Source organism: Hyperolius riggenbachi, chromosome 4 (genome assembly GCF_040937935.1).
Source record: "Hyperolius riggenbachi isolate aHypRig1 chromosome 4, aHypRig1.pri, whole genome shotgun sequence".
In the NCBI taxonomy this organism is placed as follows: domain Eukaryota; kingdom Metazoa; phylum Chordata; class Amphibia; order Anura; family Hyperoliidae; genus Hyperolius; species Hyperolius riggenbachi.
The window spans coordinates 41824986-41848639 of NC_090649.1; the positions used below are offsets into that span (position 1 = coordinate 41824986).

At 46.4% G+C, this 23654-nt stretch overlaps 11 non-coding genes across 11 annotated transcripts; 7 read left to right on the top strand and 4 right to left on the bottom strand.

The window, feature by feature from the left end:
* Positions 1-398: 398 nt before the first annotated feature.
* Positions 399-469, bottom strand: TRNAG-GCC (transfer RNA glycine (anticodon GCC)). Its single transcript has one exon. It is a non-coding gene; the product is annotated as a tRNA-Gly (tRNA).
* A 134-nt stretch (positions 470-603) lies between these two features.
* TRNAK-CUU (transfer RNA lysine (anticodon CUU)) lies at positions 604-676 on the top strand. Its single transcript has one exon. It is a non-coding gene; the product is annotated as a tRNA-Lys (tRNA).
* A 1343-nt stretch (positions 677-2019) lies between these two features.
* Positions 2020-2090, bottom strand: TRNAG-GCC (transfer RNA glycine (anticodon GCC)). The gene has a single exon. It is a non-coding gene; the product is annotated as a tRNA-Gly (tRNA).
* A 134-nt stretch (positions 2091-2224) lies between these two features.
* Positions 2225-2297, top strand: TRNAK-CUU (transfer RNA lysine (anticodon CUU)). The gene has a single exon. It is a non-coding gene; the product is annotated as a tRNA-Lys (tRNA).
* Positions 2298-5466: 3169 nt separating this feature from the next.
* On the top strand, positions 5467-5539 carry TRNAK-CUU (transfer RNA lysine (anticodon CUU)). The gene has a single exon. It is a non-coding gene; the product is annotated as a tRNA-Lys (tRNA).
* A 6206-nt stretch (positions 5540-11745) lies between these two features.
* TRNAG-GCC (transfer RNA glycine (anticodon GCC)) lies at positions 11746-11816 on the bottom strand. The gene has a single exon. It is a non-coding gene; the product is annotated as a tRNA-Gly (tRNA).
* A 134-nt stretch (positions 11817-11950) lies between these two features.
* On the top strand, positions 11951-12023 carry TRNAK-CUU (transfer RNA lysine (anticodon CUU)). The gene has a single exon. It is a non-coding gene; the product is annotated as a tRNA-Lys (tRNA).
* Positions 12024-15192: 3169 nt separating this feature from the next.
* TRNAK-CUU (transfer RNA lysine (anticodon CUU)) lies at positions 15193-15265 on the top strand. The gene has a single exon. It is a non-coding gene; the product is annotated as a tRNA-Lys (tRNA).
* A 4585-nt stretch (positions 15266-19850) lies between these two features.
* Positions 19851-19921, bottom strand: TRNAG-GCC (transfer RNA glycine (anticodon GCC)). The gene has a single exon. It is a non-coding gene; the product is annotated as a tRNA-Gly (tRNA).
* Positions 19922-20055: 134 nt separating this feature from the next.
* TRNAK-CUU (transfer RNA lysine (anticodon CUU)) lies at positions 20056-20128 on the top strand. The gene has a single exon. It is a non-coding gene; the product is annotated as a tRNA-Lys (tRNA).
* Positions 20129-21676: 1548 nt separating this feature from the next.
* TRNAK-CUU (transfer RNA lysine (anticodon CUU)) lies at positions 21677-21749 on the top strand. The gene has a single exon. It is a non-coding gene; the product is annotated as a tRNA-Lys (tRNA).
* The last annotated feature ends 1905 nt before the right edge of the window (positions 21750-23654 follow it).

Below are 23654 nucleotides of genomic sequence, written 5' to 3' on the forward strand. Positions count from 1 at the left end.
GCAAGGCCCTGAGTAGAGTGCAAAGACAACAAGGCAAAAAGTTGTAAAACAACACCAGATGAGCAGATGCTGCTGACTTGGCATTTCCGAGGCTTTTCTAGACAGTTAAAAAGAAGCCTAATAGGTGAGTACTGGAGAGGGAGAGATGCTGCACGTCACTGGCACTGCTAGAAGACATGCAAGGCCTTTGGGCACGCAAGTGTCCCAAGGCTGCTTTAACTTGTGTGTCTTAGAGTCATGTTTGCTGGGTACTAGGGTCCCTCTTCTCGACTGTCAGCCAGCACTGTGGCCAAGTGCCACGGTGACTCTTGCAAATGTCCTTAAATGGCTTCTGGCCTGCAGAGATGTCTTAAGCTTGAGAAGTGCAAAGTGTGGAGGTGTGCCAAAACCCTAGCATTTGCATTGGCCGGGAATCGAACCCGGGCCTCCCGCGTGGCAGGCGAGAATTCTACCACTGAACCACCAATGCCTTGCCCTGTTGCTCGGTGCTGAAAAACGTGGCCAGCCAAATCAGGCCATACAAGATTGCCTTCTTCTGTGCGGATGGCAAAGGTGAGGCTGGCGCCATTTTGCAATTTTTGACATTTCAGCTCAAGCAAGCAAGCCCGGCTAGCTCAGTCGGTAGAGCATGAGACTCTTAATCTCAGGGTCGTGGGTTCGAGCCCCACGTTGGGCGATCAAAGCTTCTCCTTTTACTTTCTACTAGGCAGAGCTCCTCCAAAACGATTACAAACCATCACCAGGCCATCACTTCCTCTTTCACATGCCACTCCCCACTCCCTTTGCTAACAAACGAAAATGTCATCTCAGCTTTCCCCTTCACTTTTACTCACACAACCTCTTTTAACAACTTTTCAGCAAAAGTGCTTCACCACCCCAAGAAAGAGAAAAACACTCCTTCTTACAATCTTACTCATCTTTCCTATACTACTTTTCTTATCTGCTTTTCCCAGATTTCCGTTGGCTTTACTCCAGTCCTTTTGTCAAGGAGAGACTTACAATCAATCACTTGACAAGGAACAACCACCTGAAAGATACTCATTCTCGTATGCCTGGTGCACACCATGCAATTCCCCATCAGATAGATGGGCCGATAGATCTTTTCCGACAGACACGATCGGATTTCCGTTCGGATTTCCGATCACTACTATGCAAATCCATCAGAAAAACGATCGGAAATCAGATCGGACCTGCCGGAAATCATCTGTTCGACCCATCTATCTGACAGGCATTGGTATGGTGTGTATTAGGCTTTGCACTCCAAAGGTGCTCACATAGCAGTATGAGGAGGGCACTCTGCACACGGCCTGAGATTTAGCTGAGAGGATTGAAAAAAAGGAAGTTGCTCTTTCCCTTAACTTGTTTTTAGATGAGGTACTTCCCAACAAAAGTTACAAACCAAAAAGCCTTTCAGTCCCGGCAAGCAAAAAAAGTGGTTGCTTTCATTTGACTTAAGTTTGTTACTACTTTTTTTTCTGTACTTTTAGTATGTTTTCTTAATTGCTAGGTGCTGGGAAAGCAAGTTGTAGGTAAGCTGACACAACATCTCAACATCTACTGTGAGAAAACTCAGGACAAAAGTAGAATGAATGAGGGCCTAGAGAGAACGCTCCAAATTTGAGCAAGGCCCTGAGTAGAGTGCAAAGACAACAAGGCAAAAAGTTGTAAAACAACACCAGATGAGCAGATGCTGCTGACTTGGCATTTCCGAGGCTTTTCTAGACAGTTAAAAAGAAGCCTAATAGGTGAGTACTGGAGAGGGAGAGATGCTGCACGTCACTGGCACTGCTAGAAGACATGCAAGGCCTTTGGGCACGCAAGTGTCCCAAGGCTGCTTTAACTTGTGTGTCTTAGAGTCATGTTTGCTGGGTACTAGGGTCCCTCTTCTCGACTGTCAGCCAGCACTGTGGCCAAGTGCCACGGTGACTCTTGCAAATGTCCTTAAATGGCTTCTGGCCTGCAGAGATGTCTTAAGCTTGAGAAGTGCAAAGTGTGGAGGTGTGCCAAAATCCTAGCATTTGCATTGGCCGGGAATCGAACCCGGGCCTCCCGCGTGGCAGGCGAGAATTCTACCACTGAACCACCAATGCCTTGCCCTGTTGCTCGGTGCTGAAAAACGTGGCCAGCCAAATCAGGCCATACAAGATTGCCTTCTTCTGTGCGGATGGCAAAGGTGAGGCTGGCGCCATTTTGCAATTTTTGACATTTCAGCTCAAGCAAGCAAGCCCGGCTAGCTCAGTCGGTAGAGCATGAGACTCTTAATCTCAGGGTTGTGGGTTCGAGCCCCACGTTGGGCGATCAAAGCTTCTCCTTTTACTTTCTACTAGGCAGAGCTCCTCCAAAACGATTACAAACCATCACCAGGCCATCACTTCCTCTTTCACATGCCACTCCCCACTCCCTTTGCTAACAAACGAAAATGTCATCTCAGCTTTCCCCTTCACTTTTACTCACACAACCTCTTTTAACAACTTTTCAGCAAAAGTGCTTCACCACCCCAAGAAAGAGAAAAACACTCCTTCTTACAATCTTACTCATCTTTCCTATACTACTTTTCTTATTTGCTTTTCCCAGATTTCCGTTGGCTTTACTCCAGTCCTTTTGTCAAGGAGAGACTTACAATCAATCACTTGACAAGGAACAACCACCTGAAAGATACTCATTCTCGTATGCCTGGTGCACACCATGCAATTCCCCATCAGATAGATGGGCCGATAGATCCTTTCCGACAGACACGATCGGATTTCCGTTCGGATTTCCGATCACTACTATGCAAATCCATCAGAAAAACGATCGGAAATCAGATCGGACCTGCCGGAAATCATCTGTTCGACCCATCTATCTGACAGGCATTGGTATGGTGTGTATTAGGCTTTGCACTCCAAAGGTGCTCACATAGCAGTATGAGGAGGGCACTCTGCACACGGCCTGAGATTTAGCTGAGAGGATTGAAAAAAAGGAAGTTGCTCTTTCCCTTAACTTGTTTTTAGATGAGGTACTTCCCAACAAAAGTTACAAACCAAAAAGCCTTTCAGTCCCGGCAAGCAAAAAAAGTGGTTGCTTTCATTTGACTTAAGTTTGTTACTACTTTTTTTTCTGTACTTTTAGTATGTTTTCTTAATTGCTAGGTGCTGGGAAAGCAAGTTGTAGGTAAGCTGACACAACATCTCAACATCTACTGTGAGAAAACTCAGGACAAAAGTAGAATGAATGAGGGCCTAGAGAGAACGCTCCAAATTTGAGCAAGGCCCTGAGTAGAGTGCAAAGACAACAAGGCAAAAAGTTGTAAAACAACACCAGATGAGCAGATGCTGCTGACTTGGCATTTCCGAGGCTTTTCTAGACAGTTAAAAAGAAGCCTAATAGGTGAGTACTGGAGAGGGAGAGATTCTGCACGTCACTGGCACTGCTAGAAGACATGCAAGGCCTTTGGGCACGCAAGTGTCCCAAGGCTGCTTTAACTTGTGTGTCTTAGAGTCATGTTTGCTGGGTACTAGGGTCCCTCTTCTCGACTGTCAGCCAGCACTGTGGCCAAGTGCCACGGTGACTCTTGCAAATGTCCTTAAATGGCTTCTGGCCTGCAGAGATGTCTTAAGCTTGAGAAGTGCAAAGTGTGGAGGTGTGCCAAAATCCTAGCATTTGCATTGGCCGGGAATCGAACCCGGGTCTCCAGCGTGGCAGGCGAGAATTCTACCACTGAACCACCAATGCCTTGCCCTGTTGCTCGGTGCTGAAAAACGTGGCCAGCCAAATCAGGCCATACAAGATTGCCTTCTTCTGTGCGGATGGCAAAGGTGAGGCTGGCGCCATTTTGCAATTTTTGACATTTCAGCTCAAGCAAGCAAGCCTGGCTAGCTCAGTCGGTAGAGCATGAGACTCTTAATCTCAGGGTCGTGGGTTCGAGCCCCATGTTGGGCGATCAAAGCTTCTCCTTTTACTTTCTACTAGGCAGGGCTCCTCCAAAACGATTACAAACCATCACCAGGCCATCACTTCCTCTTTCACATGCCACTCCCCACTCCCTTTGCTAACAAACGAAAATGTCATCTCAGCTTTCCCCTTCACTTTTACTCACACAACCTCTTTTAACAACTTTTCAGCAAAAGTGCTTCACCACCCCAAGAAAGAGAAAAAACACTCCTTCTTACAATCTTACTCATCTTTCCTATACTACTTTTCTTATCTGCTTTTCCCAGATTTCCGTTGGCTTTACTCCAGTCCTTTTGTCAAGGAGAGACTTACAATCAATCACTTGACAAGGAACAACCACCTGAAAGATACTCATTCTCGTATGCCTGGTGCACACCATGCAATTCCCCATCAGATAGATGGGCCGATAGATCTTTTCCGACAGACACGATCGGATTTCCGTTCGGATTTCCGATCACTACTATGCAAATCCATCAGAAAAACGATCGGAAATCAGATCGGACCTGCCGGAAATTATCTGTTCGACCCATCTATCTGACAGGCATTGGTATGGTGTGTATTAGGCTTTGCACTCCAAAGGTGCTCACATAGCAGTATGAGGAGGGCACTCTGCACACGGCCTGAGATTTAGCTGAGAGGATTGAAAAAAAGGAAGTTGCTCTTTCCCTTAACTTGTTTTTAGATGAGGTACCTCCCAACAAAAGTTACAAACCAAAAAGCCTTTCAGTCCCGGCAAGCAAAAAAAGTGGTTGCTTTCATTTGACTTAAGTTTGTTACTACTTTTTTTTCTGTACTTTTAGTATGTTTTCTTAATTGCTAGGTGCTGGGAAAGCAAGTTGTAGGTAAGCTGACACAACATCTCAACATCTACTGTGAGAAAACTCAGGACAAAAGTAGAATGAATGAGGGCCTAGAGAGAACGCTCCAAATTTGAGCAAGGCCCTGAGTAGAGTGCAAAGACAACAAGGCAAAAGTTGTAAAACAACACCAGATGAGCAGATGCTGCTGACTTGGCATTTCCGAGGCTTTTCTAGACAGTTAAAAAGAAGCCTAATAGGTGAGTACTGGAGAGGGAGAGATGCTGCACGTCACTGGCACTGCTAGAAGACATGCAAGGCCTTTGGGCACGCAAGTGTCCCAAGGCTGCTTTAACTTGTGTGTCTTAGAGTCATGTTTGCTGGGTACTAGGGTCCCTCTTCTCGACTGTCAGCCAGCACTGTGGCCAAGTGCCACGGTGACTCTTGCAAATGTCCTTAAATGGCTTCTGGCCTGCAGAGATGTCTTAAGCTTGAGAAGTGCAAAGTGTGGAGGTGTGCCAAAATCCTAGCATTTGCATTGGCCGGGAATCGAACCCGGGTCTCCAGCGTGGCAGGCGAGAATTCTACCACTGAACCACCAATGCCTTGCCCTGTTGCTCGGTGCTGAAAAACGTGGCCAGCCAAATCAGGCCATACAAGATTGCCTTCTTCTGTGCGGATGGCAAAGGTGAGGCTGGCGCCATTTTGCAATTTTTGACATTTCAGCTCAAGCAAGCAAGCCCGGCTAGCTCAGTCGGTAGAGCATGAGACTCTTAATCTCAGGGTTGTGGGTTCGAGCCCCACGTTGGGCGATCAAAGCTTCTCCTTTTACTTTCTACTAGGCAGAGCTCCTCCAAAACGATTACAAACCATCACCAGGCCATCACTTCCTCTTTCACATGCCACTCCCCACTCCCTTTGCTAACAAACGAAAATGTCATCTCAGCTTTCCCCTTCACTTTTACTCACACAACCTCTTTTAACAACTTTTCAGCAAAAGTGCTTCACCACCCCAAGAAAGAGAAAAACACTCCTTCTTACAATCTTACTCATCTTTCCTATACTACTTTTCTTATTTGCTTTTCCCAGATTTCCGTTGGCTTTACTCCAGTCCTTTTGTCAAGGAGAGACTTACAATCAATCACTTGACAAGGAACAACCACCTGAAAGATACTCATTCTCGTATGCCTGGTGCACACCATGCAATTCCCCATCAGATAGATGGGCCGATAGATCCTTTCCGACAGACACGATCGGATTTCCGTTCGGATTTCCGATCACTACTATGCAAATCCATCAGAAAAACGATCGGAAATCAGATCGGACCTGCCGGAAATCATCTGTTCGACCCATCTATCTGACAGGCATTGGTATGGTGTGTATTAGGCTTTGCACTCCAAAGGTGCTCACATAGCAGTATGAGGAGGGCACTCTGCACACGGCCTGAGATTTAGCTGAGAGGATTGAAAAAAAGGAAGTTGCTCTTTCCCTTAACTTGTTTTTAGATGAGGTACTTCCCAACAAAAGTTACAAACCAAAAAGCCTTTCAGTCCCGGCAAGCAAAAAAAGTGGTTGCTTTCATTTGACTTAAGTTTGTTACTACTTTTTTTTCTGTACTTTTAGTATGTTTTCTTAATTGCTAGGTGCTGGGAAAGCAAGTTGTAGGTAAGCTGACACAACATCTCAACATCTACTGTGAGAAAACTCAGGACAAAAGTAGAATGAATGAGGGCCTAGAGAGAACGCTCCAAATTTGAGCAAGGCCCTGAGTAGAGTGCAAAGACAACAAGGCAAAAAGTTGTAAAACAACACCAGATGAGCAGATGCTGCTGACTTGGCATTTCCGAGGCTTTTCTAGACAGTTAAAAAGAAGCCTAATAGGTGAGTACTGGAGAGGGAGAGATTCTGCACGTCACTGGCACTGCTAGAAGACATGCAAGGCCTTTGGGCACGCAAGTGTCCCAAGGCTGCTTTAACTTGTGTGTCTTAGAGTCATGTTTGCTGGGTACTAGGGTCCCTCTTCTCGACTGTCAGCCAGCACTGTGGCCAAGTGCCACGGTGACTCTTGCAAATGTCCTTAAATGGCTTCTGGCCTGCAGAGATGTCTTAAGCTTGAGAAGTGCAAAGTGTGGAGGTGTGCCAAAATCCTAGCATTTGCATTGGCCGGGAATCGAACCCGGGTCTCCAGCGTGGCAGGCGAGAATTCTACCACTGAACCACCAATGCCTTGCCCTGTTGCTCGGTGCTGAAAAACGTGGCCAGCCAAATCAGGCCATACAAGATTGCCTTCTTCTGTGCGGATGGCAAAGGTGAGGCTGGCGCCATTTTGCAATTTTTGACATTTCAGCTCAAGCAAGCAAGCCTGGCTAGCTCAGTCGGTAGAGCATGAGACTCTTAATCTCAGGGTCGTGGGTTCGAGCCCCATGTTGGGCGATCAAAGCTTCTCCTTTTACTTTCTACTAGGCAGGGCTCCTCCAAAACGATTACAAACCATCACCAGGCCATCACTTCCTCTTTCACATGCCACTCCCCACTCCCTTTGCTAACAAACGAAAATGTCATCTCAGCTTTCCCCTTCACTTTTACTCACACAACCTCTTTTAACAACTTTTCAGCAAAAGTGCTTCACCACCCCAAGAAAGAGAAAAAACACTCCTTCTTACAATCTTACTCATCTTTCCTATACTACTTTTCTTATCTGCTTTTCCCAGATTTCCGTTGGCTTTACTCCAGTCCTTTTGTCAAGGAGAGACTTACAATCAATCACTTGACAAGGAACAACCACCTGAAAGATACTCATTCTCGTATGCCTGGTGCACACCATGCAATTCCCCATCAGATAGATGGGCCGATAGATCTTTTCCGACAGACACGATCGGATTTCCGTTCGGATTTCCGATCACTACTATGCAAATCCATCAGAAAAACGATCGGAAATCAGATCGGACCTGCCGGAAATTATCTGTTCGACCCATCTATCTGACAGGCATTGGTATGGTGTGTATTAGGCTTTGCACTCCAAAGGTGCTCACATAGCAGTATGAGGAGGGCACTCTGCACACGGCCTGAGATTTAGCTGAGAGGATTGAAAAAAAGGAAGTTGCTCTTTCCCTTAACTTGTTTTTAGATGAGGTACTTCCCAACAAAAGTTACAAACCAAAAAGCCTTTCAGTCCCGGCAAGCAAAAAAAGTGGTTGCTTTCATTTGACTTAAGTTTGTTACTACTTTTTTTTCTGTACTTTTAGTATGTTTTCTTAATTGCTAGGTGCTGGGAAAGCAAGTTGTAGGTAAGCTGACACAACATCTCAACATCTACTGTGAGAAAACTCAGGACAAAAGTAGAATGAATGAGGGCCTAGAGAGAACGCTCCAAATTTGAGCAAGGCCCTGAGTAGAGTGCAAAGACAACAAGGCAAAAGTTGTAAAACAACACCAGATGAGCAGATGCTGCTGACTTGGCATTTCCGAGGCTTTTCTAGACAGTTAAAAAGAAGCCTAATAGGTGAGTACTGGAGAGGGAGAGATGCTGCACGTCACTGGCACTGCTAGAAGACATGCAAGGCCTTTGGGCACGCAAGTGTCCCAAGGCTGCTTTAACTTGTGTGTCTTAGAGTCATGTTTGCTGGGTACTAGGGTCCCTCTTCTCGACTGTCAGCCAGCACTGTGGCCAAGTGCCACGGTGACTCTTGCAAATGTCCTTAAATGGCTTCTGGCCTGCAGAGATGTCTTAAGCTTGAGAAGTGCAAAGTGTGGAGGTGTGCCAAAATCCTAGCATTTGCATTGGCCGGGAATCGAACCTGGGCCTCCCGCGTGGCAGGCGAGAATTCTACCACTGAACCACCAATGCCTTGCCCTGTTGCTCGGTGCTGAAAAACGTGGCCAGCCAAATCAGGCCATACAAGATTGCCTTCTTCTGTGCGGATGGCAAAGGTGAGGCTGGCGCCATTTTGCAATTTTTGACATTTCAGCTCAAGCAAGCAAGCCCGGCTAGCTCAGTCGGTAGAGCATGAGACTCTTAATCTCAGGGTCGTGGGTTCGAGCCAGAAGTTGGGCGATCAAAGCTTCTCCTTTTACTTTCTACTAGGCAGAGCTCCTCCAAAACGATTACAAACCATCACCAGGCCATCACTTCCTCTTTCACATGCCACTCCCCACTCCCTTTGCTAACAAACGAAAATGTCATCTCAGCTTTCCCCTTCACTTTTACTCACACAACCTCTTTTAACAACTTTTCAGCAAAAGTGCTTCACCACCCCAAGAAAGAGAAAAACACTCCTTCTTACAATCTTACTCATCTTTCCTATACTACTTTTCTTATCTGCTTTTCCCAGATTTCCGTTGGCTTTACTCCAGTCCTTTTGTCAAGGAGAGACTTACAATCAATCACTTGACAAGGAACAACCACCTGAAAGATACTCATTCTCATATGCCTGGTGCACACCATGCAATTCCCCATCAGATAGATGGGCCGATAGATCCTTTCCGACAGACACGATCGGATTTCCGTTCAGATTTCCGATCACTACTATGCAAATCCATCAGAAAAACGATCGGAAATCAGATCGGACCTGCCGGAAATCATCTGTTCGACCCATCTATCTGACAGGCATTGGTATGGTGTGTATTAGGCTTTGCACTCCAAAGGTGCTCACATAGCAGTATGAGGAGGGCACTCTGCACACGGCCTGAGATTTAGCTGAGAGGATTGAAAAAAAGGAAGTTGCTCTTTCCCTTAACTTGTTTTTAGATGAGGTACTTCCCAACAAAAGTTACAAACCAAAAAGCCTTTCAGTCCCGGCAAGCAAAAAAAGTGGTTGCTTTCATTTGACTTAAGTTTGTTACTACTTTTTTTTCTGTACTTTTAGTATGTTTTCTTAATTGCTAGGTGCTGGGAAAGCAAGTTGTAGGTAAGCTGACACAACATCTCAACATCTACTGTGAGAAAACTCAGGACAAAAGTAGAATGAATGAGGGCCTAGAGAGAACGCTCCAAAGTTGAGCAAGGCCCTGAGTAGAGTGCAAAGACAACAAGGCAAAAAGTTGTAAAACAACACCAGATGAGCAGATGCTGCTGACTTGGCATTTCCGAGGCTTTTCTAGACAGTTAAAAAGAAGCCTAATAGGTGAGTACTGGAGAGGGAGAGATGCTGCACGTCACTGGCACTGCTAGAAGACATGCAAGGCCTTTGGGCACGCAAGTGTCCCAAGGCTGCTTTAACTTGTGTGTCTTAGAGTCATGTTTGCTGGGTACTAGGGTCCCTCTTCTCGACTGTCAGCCAGCACTGTGGCCAAGTGCCACGGTGACTCTTGCAAATGTCCTTAAATGGCTTCTGGCCTGCAGAGATGTCTTAAGCTTGAGAAGTGCAAAGTGTGGAGGTGTGCCAAAATCCTAGCATTTGCATTGGCCGGGAATCAAACCCGGGCCTCCCGCGTGGCAGGTGAGAATTCTACCACTGAACCACCAATGCCTTGCCCTGTTGCTCGGTGCTGAAAAACGTGGCCAGCCAAATCAGGCCATACAAGATTGCCTTCTTCTGTGCGGATGGCAAAGGTGAGGCTGGCGCCATTTTGCAATTTTTGACATTTCAGCTCAAGCAAGCAAGCCTGGCTAGCTCAGTCGGTAGAGCATGAGACTCTTAATCTCAGGGTCGTGGGTTCGAGCCCCACATTGGGCGATCAAAGCTTCTCCTTTTACTTTCTGCTAGGCAGAGCTCCTCCAAAACGATTACAAACCATCACCAGGCCATCACTTCCTCTTTCACATGCCACTCCCCACTCCCTTTGCTAACAAACGAAAATGTCATCTCAGCTTTCCCCTTCACTTTTACTCACACAACCTCTTTTAACAACTTTTCAGCAAAAGTGCTTCACCACCCCAAGAAAGAGAAAAACACTCCTTCTTACAATCTTACTCATCTTTCCTATACTACTTTTCTTATCTGCTTTTCCCAGATTTCCGTTGGCTTTACTCCAGTCCTTTTGTCAAGGAGAGACTTACAATCAATCACTTGACAAGGAACAACCACCTGAAAGATACTCATTCTCGTATGCCTGGTGCACACCATGCAATTCCCCATCAGATAGATGGGCCGATAGATCCTTTCCGACAGACACGATCGGATTTCCGTTCGGATTTCCGATCACTACTATGCAAATCCATCAGAAAAACGATCGGAAATCAGATCGGACCTGCCGGAAATCATCTGTTCGACCCATCTATCTGACAGGCATTGGTATGGTGTGTATTAGGCTTTGCACTCCAAAGGTGCTCACATAGCAGTATGAGGAGGGCACTCTGCACACGGCCTGAGATTTAGCTGAGAGGATTGAAAAAAAGGAAGTTGCTCTTTCCCTTAACTTGTTTTTAGATGAGGTACTTCCCAACAAAAGTTACAAACCAAAAAGCCTTTCAGTCCCGGCAAGCAAAAAAAGTGGTTGCTTTCATTTGACTTAAGTTTGTTACTACTTTTTTTTCTGTACTTTTAGTATGTTTTCTTAATTGCTAGGTGCTGGGAAAGCAAGTTGTAGGTAAGCTGACACAACATCTCAACATCTACTGTGAGAAAACTCAGGACAAAAGTAGAATGAATGAGGGCCTAGAGAGAACGCTCCAAATTTGAGCAAGGCCCTGAGTAGAGTGCAAAGACAACAAGGCAAAAAGTTGTAAAACAACACCAGATGAGCAGATGCTGCTGACTTGGCATTTCCGAGGCTTTTCTAGACAGTTAAAAAGAAGCCTAATAGGTGAGTACTGGAGAGGGAGAGATGCTGCACGTCACTGGCACTGCTAGAAGACATGCAAGGCCTTTGGGCACGCAAGTGTCCCAAGGCTGCTTTAACTTGTGTGTCTTAGAGTCATGTTTGCTGGGTACTAGGGTCCCTCTTCTCGACTGTCAGCCAGCACTGTGGCCAAGTGCCACGGTGACTCTTGCAAATGTCCTTAAATGGCTTCTGGCCTGCAGAGATGTCTTAAGCTTGAGAAGTGCAAAGTGTGGAGGTGTGCCAAAATCCTAGCATTTGCATTGGCCGGGAATCGAACCCGGGCCTCCCGCGTGGCAGGCGAGAATTCTACCACTGAACCACCAATGCCTTGCCCTGTTGCTTGGTGCTGAAAAACGTGGCCAGCCAAATCAGGCCATACAAGATTGCCTTCTTCTGTGCGGATGGCAAAGGTGAGGCTGGCGCCATTTTGCAATTTTTGACATTTCAGCTCAAGCAAGCAAGCCCGGCTAGCTCAGTCGGTAGAGCATGAGACTCTTAATCTCAGGGTCGTGGGTTCGAGCCCCACGTTGGGCGATCAAAGCTTCTCCTTTTACTTTCTACTAGGCAGAGCTCCTCCAAAACGATTACAAACCATCACCAGGCCATCACTTCCTCTTTCACATGCCACTCCCCACTCCCTTTGCTAACAAACGAAAATGTCATCTCAGCTTTCCCCTTCACTTTTACTCACACAACCTCTTTTAACAACTTTTCAGCAAAAGTGCTTCACCACCCCAAGAAAGAGAAAAACACTCCTTCTTACAATCTTACTCATCTTTCCTATACTACTTTTCTTATCTGCTTTTCCCAGATTTCCGTTGGCTTTACTCCAGTCCTTTTGTCAAGGAGAGACTTACAATCAATCACTTGACAAGGAACAACCACCTGAAAGATACTCATTCTCGTATGCCTGGTGCACACCATGCAATTCCCCATCAGATAGATGGGCCGATAGATCCTTTCCGACAGACACGATCGGATTTCCGTTCGGATTTCCGATCACTACTATGCAAATCCATCAGAAAAACGATCGGAAATCAGATCGGACCTGCCGGAAATCATCTGTTCGACCCATCTATCTGACAGGCATTGGTATGGTGTGTATTAGGCTTTGCACTCCAAAGGTGCTCACATAGCAGTATGAGGAGGGCACTCTGCACACGGCCAGAGATTTAGCTGAGAGGATTGAAAAAAAGGAAGTTGCTCTTTCCCTTAACTTGTTTTTAGATGAGGTACTTCCCAACAAAAGTTACAAACCAAAAAGCCTTTCAGTCCCGGCAAGCAAAAAAAGTGGTTGCTTTCATTTGACTTAAGTTTGTTACTACTTTTTTTTCTGTACTTTTAGTATGTTTTCTTAATTGCTAGGTGCTGGGAAAGCAAGTTGTAGGTAAGCTGACACAACATCTCAACATCTACTGTGAGAAAACTCAGGACAAAAGTAGAATGAATGAGGGCCTAGAGAGAACGCTCCAAATTTGAGCAAGGCCCTGAGTAGAGTGCAAAGACAACAAGGCAAAAAGTTGTAAAACAACACCAGATGAGCAGATGCTGCTGACTTGGCATTTCCGAGGCTTTTCTAGACAGTTAAAAAGAAGCCTAATAGGTGAGTACTGGAGAGGGAGAGATGCTGCACGTCACTGGCACTGCTAGAAGACATGCAAGGCCTTTGGGCACGCAAGTGTCCCAAGGCTGCTTTAACTTGTGTGTCTTAGAGTCATGTTTGCTGGGTACTAGGGTCCCTCTTCTCGACTGTCAGCCAGCACTGTGGCCAAGTGCCACGGTGACTCTTGCAAATGTCCTTAAATGGCTTCTGGCCTGCAGAGATGTCTTAAGCTTGAGAAGTGCAAAGTGTGGAGGTGTGCCAAAATCCTAGCATTTGCATTGGCCGGGAATCGAACCTGGGCCTCCCGCGTGGCAGGCGAGAATTCTACCACTGAACCACCAATGCCTTGCCCTGTTGCTCGGTGCTGAAAAACGTGGCCAGCCAAATCAGGCCATACAAGATTGCCTTCTTCTGTGCGGATGGCAAAGGTGAGGCTGGCGCCATTTTGCAATTTTTGACATTTCAGCTCAAGCAAGCAAGCCCGGCTAGCTCAGTCGGTAGAGCATGATACTCTTAATCTCAGGGTCGTGGGTTCGAGCCAGAAGTTGGGCGATCAAAGCTTCTCCTTTTACTTTCTACTAGGCAGAGCTCCTCCAAAACGATTACAAACCATCACCAGGCCATCACTTCCTCTTTCACATGCCACTCCCCACTCCCTTTGCTAACAAACGAAAATGTCATCTCAGCTTTCCCCTTCACTTTTACTCACACAACCTCTTTTAACAACTTTTCAGCAAAAGTGCTTCACCACCCCAAGAAAGAGAAAAACACTCCTTCTTACAATCTTACTCATCTTTCCTATACTACTTTTCTTATCTGCTTTTCCCAGATTTCCGTTGGCTTTACTCCAGTCCTTTTGTCAAGGAGAGACTTACAATCAATCACTTGACAAGGAACAACCACCTGAAAGATACTCATTCTCGTATGCCTGGTGCACACCATGCAATTCCCCATCAGATAGATGGGCCGATAGATCCTTTCCGACAGACACGATCGGATTTCCGTTCGGATTTCCGATCACTACTATGCAAATCCATCAGAAAAACGATCGGAAATCAGATCGGACCTGCCGGAAATCATCTGTTCGACCCATCTATCTGACAGGCATTGGTATGGTGTGTATTAGGCTTTGCACTCCAAAGGTGCTCACATAGCAGTATGAGGAGGGCACTCTGCACACGGCCTGAGATTTAGCTGAGAGGATTGAAAAAAAGGAAGTTGCTCTTTCCCTTAACTTGTTTTTAGATGAGGTACTTCCCAACAAAAGTTACAAACCAAAAAGCCTTTCAGTCCCGGCAAGCAAAAAAAGTGGTTGCTTTCATTTGACTTAAGTTTGTTACTACTTTTTTTTCTGTACTTTTAGTATGTTTTCTTAATTGCTAGGTGCTGGGAAAGCAAGTTGTAGGTAAGCTGACACAACATCTCAACATCTACTGTGAGAAAACTCAGGACAAAAGTAGAATGAATGAGGGCCTAGAGAGAACGCTCCAAAGTTGAGCAAGGCCCTGAGTAGAGTGCAAAGACAACAAGGCAAAAAGTTGTAAAACAACACCAGATGAGCAGATGCTGCTGACTTGGCATTTCCGAGGCTTTTCTAGACAGTTAAAAAGAAGCCTAATAGGTGAGTACTGGAGAGGGAGAGATGCTGCACGTCACTGGCACTGCTAGAAGACATGCAAGGCCTTTTGGCACGCAAGTGTCCCAAGGCTGCTTTAACTTGTGTGTCTTAGAGTCATGTTTGCTGGGTACTAGGGTCCCTCTTCTCGACTGTCAGCCAGCACTGTGGCCAAGTGCCACGGTGACTCTTGCAAATGTCCTTAAATGGCTTCTGGCCTGCAGAGATGTCTTAAGCTTGAGAAGTGCAAAGTGTGGAGGTGTGCCAAAATCCTAGCATTTGCATTGGCCGGGAATCGAACCCGGGCCTCCCGCGTGGCAGGTGAGAATTCTACCACTGAACCACCAATGCCTTGCCCTGTTGCTCGGTGCTGAAAAACGTGGCCAGCCAAATCAGGCCATACAAGATTGCCTTCTTCTGTGCGGATGGCAAAGGTGAGGCTGGCGCCATTTTGCAATTTTTGACATTTCAGCTCAAGCAAGCAAGCCCGGCTAGCTCAGTCGGTAGAGCATGAGACTCTTAATCTCAGGGTCGTGGGTTCGAGCCCCACGTTGGGCGATCAAAGCTTCTCCTTTTACTTTCTACTAGGCAGAGCTCCTCCAAAACGATTACAAACCATCACCAGGCCATCACTTCCTCTTTCACATGCCACTCCCCACTCCCTTTGCTAACAAACGAAAATGTCATCTCAGCTTTCCCCTTCACTTTTACTCACACAACCTCTTTTAACAACTTTTCAGCAAAAGTGCTTCACCACCCCAAGAAAGAGAAAAACACTCCTTCTTACAATCTTACTCATCTTTCCTATACTACTTTTCTTATCTGCTTTTCCCAGATTTCCGTTGGCTTTACTCCAGTCCTTTTGTCAAGGAGAGACTTACAATCAATCACTTGACAAGGAACAACCACCTGAAAGATACTCATTCTCGTATGCCTGGTGCACACCATGCAATTCCCCATCAGATAGATGGGCCGATAGATCCTTTCCGACAGACACGATCGGATTTCCGTTCGGATTTCCGATCACTACTATGCAAATCCATCAGAAAAACGATCGGAAATCAGATCGGACCTGCCGGAAATCATCTGTTCGACCCATCTATCTGACAGGCATTGGTATGGTGTGTATTAGGCTTTGCACTCCAAAGGTGCTCACATAGCAGTATGAGGAGGGCACTCTGCACACGGCCAGAGATTTAGCTGAGAGGATTGAAAAAAAGGAAGTTGCTCTTTCCCTTAACTTGTTTTTAGATGAGGTACTTCCCAACAAAAGTTACAAACCAAAAAGCCTTTCAGTCCCGGCAAGCAAAAAAAGTGGTTGCTTTCATTTGACTTAAGTTTGTTACTACTTTTTTTTCTGTACTTTTAGTATGTTTTCTTAATTGCTAGGTGCTGGGAAAGCAAGTTGTAGGTAAGCTGACACAACATCTCAACATCTACTGTGAGAAAACTCAGGACAAAAGTAGAATGAATGAGGGCCTAGAGAGAACGCTCCAAATTTGAGCAAGGCCCTGAGTAGAGTGCAAAGACAACAAGGCAAAAAGTTGTAAAACAACACCAGATGAGCAGATGCTGCTGACTTGGCATTTCCGAGGCTTTTCTAGACAGTTAAAAAGAAGCCTAATAGGTGAGTACTGGAGAGGGAGAGATGCTGCACGTCACTGGCACTGCTAGAAGACATGCAAGGCCTTTGGGCACGCAAGTGTCCCAAGGCTGCTTTAACTTGTGTGTCTTAGAGTCATGTTTGCTGGGTACTAGGGTCCCTCTTCTCGACTGTCAGCCAGCACTGTGGCCAAGTGCCACGGTGACTCTTGCAAATGTCCTTAAATGGCTTCTGGCCTGCAGAGATGTCTTAAGCTTGAGAAGTGCAAAGTGTGGAGGTGTGCCAAAATCCTAGCATTTGCATTGGCCGGGAATCGAACCTGGGCCTCCCGCGTGGCAGGCGAGAATTCTACCACTGAACCACCAATGCCTTGCCCTGTTGCTCGGTGCTGAAAAACGTGGCCAGCCAAATCAGGCCATACAAGATTGCCTTCTTCTGTGCGGATGGCAAAGGTGAGGCTGGCGCCATTTTGCAATTTTTGACATTTCAGCTCAAGCAAGCAAGCCCGGCTAGCTCAGTCGGTAGAGCATGAGACTCTTAATCTCAGGGTCGTGGGTTCGAGCCAGAAGTTGGGCGATCAAAGCTTCTCCTTTTACTTTCTACTAGGCAGAGCTCCTCCAAAACGATTACAAACCATCACCAGGCCATCACTTCCTCTTTCACATGCCACTCCCCACTCCCTTTGCTAACAAACGAAAATGTCATCTCAGCTTTCCCCTTCACTTTTACTCACACAACCTCTTTTAACAACTTTTCAGCAAAAGTGCTTCACCACCCCAAGAAAGAGAAAAACACTCCTTCTTACAATCTTACTCATCTTTCCTATACTACTTTTCTTATCTGCTTTTCCCAGATTTCCGTTGGCTTTACTCCAGTCCTTTTGTCAAGGAGAGACTTACAATCAATCACTTGACAAGGAACAACCACCTGAAAGATACTCATTCTCGTATGCCTGGTGCACACCATGCAATTCCCCATCAGATAGATGGGCCGATAGATCCTTTCCGACAGACACGATCGGATTTCCGTTCGGATTTCCGATCACTACTATGCAAATCCATCAGAAAAACGATCGGAAATCAGATCGGACCTGCCGGAAATCATCTGTTCGACCCATCTATCTGACAGGCATTGGTATGGTGTGTATTAGGCTTTGCACTCCAAAGGTGCTCACATAGCAGTATGAGGAGGGCACTCTGCACACGGCCTGAGATTTAGCTGAGAGGATTGAAAAAAAGGAAGTTGCTCTTTCCCTTAACTTGTTTTTAGATGAGGTACTTCCCAACAAAAGTTACAAACCAAAAAGCCTTTCAGTCCCGGCAAGCAAAAAAAGTGGTTGCTTTCATTTGACTTAAGTTTGTTACTACTTTTTTTTCTGTACTTTTAGTATGTTTTCTTAATTGCTAGGTGCTGGGAAAGCAAGTTGTAGGTAAGCTGACACAACATCTCAACATCTACTGTGAGAAAACTCAGGACAAAAGTAGAATGAATGAGGGCCTAGAGAGAACGCTCCAAAGTTGAGCAAGGCCCTGAGTAGAGTGCAAAGACAACAAGGCAAAAAGTTGTAAAACAACACCAGATGAGCAGATGCTGCTGACTTGGCATTTCCGAGGCTTTTCTAGACAGTTAAAAAGAAGCCTAATAGGTGAGTACTGGAGAGGGAGAGATGCTGCACGTCACTGGCACTGCTAGAAGACATGCAAGGCCTTTTGGCACGCAAGTGTCCCAAGGCTGCTTTAACTTGTGTGTCTTAGAGTCATGTTTGCTGGGTACTAGGGTCCCTCTTCTCGACTGTCAGCCAGCACTGTGGCCAAGTGCCACGGTGACTCTTGCAAATGTCCTTAAATGGCTTCTGGCCTGCAGAGATGTCTTAAGCTTGAGAAGTGCAAAGTGTGGAGGTGTGCCAAAATCCTAGCATTTGCATTGGCCGGGAATCGAACCCGGGCCTCCCGCGTGGCAGGTGAGAATTCTACCACTGAACCACCAATGCCTTGCCCTGTTGCTCGGTGCTGAAAAACGTGGCCAGCCAAATCAGGCCATACAAGATTGCCTTCTTCTGTGCGGATGGCAAAGGTGAGGCTGGCGCCATTTTGCAATTTTTGACATTTCAGCTCAAGCAAGCAAGCCCGGCTAGCTCAGTCGGTAGAGCATGAGACTCTTAATCTCAGGGTCGTGGGTTCGAGCCAGAAGTTGGGCGATCAAAGCTTCTCCTTTTACTTTCTACTAGGCAGAGCTCCTCCAAAACGATTACAAACCATCACCAGGCCATCACTTCCTCTTTCACATGCCACTCCCCACTCCCTTTGCTAACAAACGAAAATGTCATCTCAGCTTTCCCCTTCACTTTTACTCACACAACCTCTTTTAACAACTTTTCAGCAAAAGTGCTTCACCACCCCAAGAAAGAGAAAAACACTCCTTCTTACAATCTTACTCATCTTTCCTATACTACTTTTCTTATCTGCTTTTCCCAGATTTCCGTTGGCTTTACTCCAGTCCTTTTGTCAAGGAGAGACTTACAATCAATCACTTGACAAGGAACAACCACCTGAAAGATACTCATTCTCGTATGCCTGGTGCACACCATGCAATTCCCCATCAGATAGATGGGCCGATAGATCCTTTCCGACAGACACGATCGGATTTCCGTTCGGATTTCCGATCACTACTATGCAAATCCATCAGAAAAACGATCGGAAATCAGATCGGACCTGCCGGAAATCATCTGTTCGACCCATCTATCTGACAGGCATTGGTATGGTGTGTATTAGGCTTTGCACTCCAAAGGTGCTCACATAGCAGTATGAGGAGGGCACTCTGCACACGGCCTGAGATTTAGCTGAGAGGATTGAAAAAAAGGAAGTTGCTCTTTCCCTTAACTTGTTTTTAGATGAGGTACTTCCCAACAAAAGTTACAAACCAAAAAGCCTTTCAGTCCCGGCAAGCAAAAAAAGTGGTTGCTTTCATTTGACTTAAGTTTGTTACTACTTTTTTTTCTGTACTTTTAGTATGTTTTCTTAATTGCTAGGTGCTGGGAAAGCAAGTTGTAGGTAAGCTGACACAACATCTCAACATCTACTGTGAGAAAACTCAGGACAAAAGTAGAATGAATGAGGGCCTAGAGAGAACGCTCCAAAGTTGAGCAAGGCCCTGAGTAGAGTGCAAAGACAACAAGGCAAAAAGTTGTAAAACAACACCAGATGAGCAGATGCTGCTGACTTGGCATTTCCGAGGCTTTTCTAGACAGTTAAAAAGAAGCCTAATAGGTGAGTACTGGAGAGGGAGAGATGCTGCACGTCACTGGCACTGCTAGAAGACATGCAAGGCCTTTTGGCACGCAAGTGTCCCAAGGCTGCTTTAACTTGTGTGTCTTAGAGTCATGTTTGCTGGGTACTAGGGTCCCTCTTCTCGACTGTCAGCCAGCACTGTGGCCAAGTGCCACGGTGACTCTTGCAAATGTCCTTAAATGGCTTCTGGCCTGCAGAGATGTCTTAAGCTTGAGAAGTGCAAAGTGTGGAGGTGTGCCAAAATCCTAGCATTTGCATTGGCCGGGAATCGAACCCGGGCCTCCCGCGTGGCAGGCGAGAATTCTACCACTGAACCACCAATGCCTTGCCCTGTTGCTCGGTGCTGAAAAACGTGGCCAGCCAAATCAGGCCATACAAGATTGCCTTCTTCTGTGCGGATGGCAAAGGTGAGGCTGGCGCCATTTTGCAATTTTTGACATTTCAGCTCAAGCAAGCAAGCCCGGCTAGCTCAGTCGGTAGAGCATGAGACTCTTAATCTCACGGTCGTGGGTTCGAGCCCCACGTTGGGCGATCAAAGCTTCTCCTTTTACTTTCTACTAGGCAGAGCTCCTCCAAAACGATTACAAACCATCACCAGGCCATCACTTCCTCTTTCACATGCCACTCCCCACTCCCTTTGCTAACAAACGAAAATGTCATCTCAGCTTTCCCCTTCACTTTTACTCACACAACCTCTTTTAACAACTTTTCAGCAAAAGTGCTTCACCACCCCAAGAAAGAGAAAAACACTCCTTCTTACAATCTTACTCATCTTTCCTATACTACTTTTCTTATCTGCTTTTCCCAGATTTCCGTTGGCTTTACTCCAGTCCTTTTGTCAAGGAGAGACTTACAATCAATCACTTGACAAGGAACAACCACCTGAAAGATACTCATTCTCGTATGCCTGGTGCACACCATGCAATTCCCCATCAGATAGATGGGCCGATAGATCCTTTCCGACAGACACGATCGGATTTCCGTTCGGATTTCCGATCACTACTATGCAAATCCATCAGAAAAACGATCGGAAATCAGATCGGACCTGCCGGAAATCATCTGTTCGACCCATCTATCTGACAGGCATTGGTATGGTGTGTATTAGGCTTTGCACTCCAAAGGTGCTCACATAGCAGTATGAGGAGGGCACTCTGCACACGGCCAGAGATTTAGCTGAGAGGATTGAAAAAAAGGAAGTTGCTCTTTCCCTTAACTTGTTTTTAGATGAGGTACTTCCCAACAAAAGTTACAAACCAAAAAGCCTTTCAGTCCCGGCAAGCAAAAAAAGTGGTTGCTTTCATTTGACTTAAGTTTGTTACTACTTTTTTTTCTGTACTTTTAGTATGTTTTCTTAATTGCTAGGTGCTGGGAAAGCAAGTTGTAGGTAAGCTGACACAACATCTCAACATCTACTGTGAGAAAACTCAGGACAAAAGTAGAATGAATGAGGGCCTAGAGAGAACGCTCCAAATTTGAGCAAGGCCCTGAGTAGAGTGCAAAGACAACAAGGCAAAAAGATGTAAAACAACACCAGATGAGCAGATGCTGCTGACTTGGCATTTCCGAGGCTTTTCTAGACAGTTAAAAAGAAGCCTAATAGGTGAGTACTGGAGAGGGAGAGATGCTGCACGTCACTGGCACTGCTAGAAGACATGCAAGGCCTTTGGGCACGCAAGTGTCCCAAGGCTGCTTTAACTTGTGTGTCTTAGAGTCATGTTTGCTGGGTACTAGGGTCCCTCTTCTTGACTGTCAGCCAGCACTGTGGCCAAGTGCCACGGTGACTCTTGCAAATGTCCTTAAATGGCTTCTGGCCTGCAGAGATGTCTTAAGCTTGAGAAGTGCAAAGTGTGGAGGTGTGCCAAAATCCTAGCATTTGCATTGGCCGGGAATCAAACCCGGGCCTCACGCGTGGCAGGCGAGAATTCTACCACTGAACCACCAATGCCTTGCCCTGTTGCTCGGTGCTGAAAAACGTGGCCAGCCAAATCAGGCCATACAAGATTGCCTTCTTCTGTGCGGATGGCAAAGGTGAGGCTGGCGCCATTTTGCAATTTTTGACATTTCAGCTCAAGCAAGCAAGCCCGGCTAGCTCAGTCGGTAGAGCATGAGACTCTTAATCTCAGGGTCGTGGGTTCGAGCCCCACGTTGGGCGATCAAAGCTTCTCCTTTTACTTTCTACTAGGCAGAGCGCCTCCAAAACGATTACAAACCATCACCAGGCCATCACTTCCTCTTTCACATGCCACTCCCCACTCCCTTTGCTAACAAACGAAAATGTCATCTCAGCTTTCCCCTTCACTTTTACTCACACAACCTCTTTTAACAACTTTTCAGCAAAAGTGCTTCACCACCCCAAGAAAGAGAAAAACACTCCTTCTTACAATCTTACTCATCTTTCCTATACTACTTTTCTTATCTGCTTTTCCCAGATTTCCGTTGGCTTTACTCCAGTCCTTTTGTCAAGGAGAGACTTACAATCAATCACTTGACAAGGAACAACCACCTGAAAGATACTCATTCTCGTATGCCTGGTGCACACCATGCAATTCCCCATCAGATAGATGGGCCGATAGATCCTTTCCGACAGACACGATCGGATTTCCGTTCGGATTTCCGATCACTACTATGCAAATCCATCAGAAAAACGATCGGAAATCAGATCGGACCTGCCGGAAATCATCTGTTCGACCCATCTATCTGACAGGCATTGGTATGGTGTGTATTAGGCTTTGCACTCCAAAGGTGCTCACTAGTGTTGGGCGAACATCTAGATGTTCGGGTTCGGGCCGAACAGGCCGAACATGGCCGCGATGTTCGGGTGTTCGACCCGAACTCCGAACATAATGGAAGTCAATGGGGACCCGAACTTTTGTGGTTTGTAAAGCCTCCTTACATGCTACATACCCCAAATTTGCAGGGTATGTGCACCTTGGGAGTGGGTACAAGAGGAAAAAAAAATTAGCAAAAAGAGCTTATAGTTTTTGAGAAAATCGATTTTAAAGTTTCAAAGGGAAAACTGTCTTTTAAATGCGGGAAATGTCTGTTTTCTTTGCACAGGTAACATGTTTTTTGTCGGCATGCAGTCATAAATGTAATACATATAAGAGGTTCCAGGAAAAGGGACCGGTAACGCTAACCCAGCAGCAGCACACGTGATGGAACAGGAGGAGGGTGGCGCAGGAGGAGAAGAAGGCCACGCTTTGTGAGACACAACAACCCCGGCCTTGCATGAGGGCAAGAAGCGTGCGGATAGCAGGCTTTGTACCGCCATGCAGTCATAAATGTAATAAAGATAAGTGGTTCAATAAACAGGGACCACGCGGCAACGCTAACCCAGCAGCAGCAGACGTGATGGAACAGGAGCAGGCGCAGGAGGAGAAGGCCACGCTTTGTGAGACACAACAACCCAGGCCTTGCATGAGGGCAAGAAGCGTGCGGATAGCAGGCTTTGTACCGCCATGCAGTCATAAATGTAATAAAGATAAGTGGTTCAATAAACAGGGACCACGCGGCAACGCTAACCCAGCAGCAGCAGACGTGATGGAACAGGAGCAGGCGCAGGAGGAGAAGGCCACGCTTTGTGAGACACAACAACCCAGGCCTTGCATGAGGGCAAGAAGCGTGCGGATAGCAGGCTTTGTACGGCCATGCAGTCATAAATGTAATAAAGATAAGTGGTTCAATAAACAGGGACCACGCGGCAACGCTAACCCAGCAGCAGCAGACGTGATGGAACAGGAGGAGGCGCAGGAGGAGAAGGCCACGCTTTGTGAGACACAACAACCCAGGCCTTGCATGAGGGCAAGAAGCGTGCGGATAGCATGCTTTGTACCGCCATGCAGTCATAAATGTAATAAAGATAAGTGGTTCAATAAACAGGGACCACGCGGCAACGCTAACCCAGCAGCAGCAGACGTGATGGAACAGGAGCAGGCGCAGGAGGAGAAGGCCACGCTTTGTGAGACACAACAACCCAGGCCTTGCATGAGGGCAAGAAGCGTGCGGATAGCAGGCTTTGTACGGCCATGCAGTCATAAATGTAATAAAGATAAGTGGT